Here is a 590-nt window from a genome sequence, read left to right on the forward strand (position 1 = left end):
ACACATATACATGAGGTAGTACTCTTTTTAACCTCATTTTCCAGGAGAGGAAACCAAGGCATGGAGCTGTTAAGGAATTTTCCCAGGCCACCTGGGCAGGAACAGCAGAGCTGGGATTTGAACCCAGGCAGTCTGGCTCTCGACTTTCCAACTGTTTTCTATTTAGCTGCATTTCTTTACTTCAGACTTTTGGAAATGACTACAAGGAGGTTTGGGAGCAGGGAAAGTGATGGAAAAGGAGAGAAAGAAGGAATATCAGCATCAGTCAGTTCCTTTCCTTTCCCCAACACTCTCTCTCTTACACAGACACACACCTTATGTCACTAAAGCACATTATTCATTTTCTACACTTTTTTTTTTTTTTTTAAATGAATCACTCTCCTTCTCCACCCAGCAAAAGCCCAACTCATCCTTCAAGATTCAGGTCAATGGCACTTCTTCAATAAACTCCTCTCTAAAATCCCACCAATATGAATTATTCTTCCCTCTCTGCATCAGGGTTATTTGTTCCGAATTGCTAAATATAACATTTATCCAAATTGTGGTTGAATATGTGTCTCTTCTACTAAGTTGCCAGTTCCTTGAAGGTG

Source organism: Galeopterus variegatus, unplaced genomic scaffold (assembly GCF_000696425.1).
Source record: "Galeopterus variegatus unplaced genomic scaffold, G_variegatus-3.0.2 Scaffold471, whole genome shotgun sequence".
Lineage (NCBI taxonomy): Eukaryota > Metazoa > Chordata > Mammalia > Dermoptera > Cynocephalidae > Galeopterus > Galeopterus variegatus.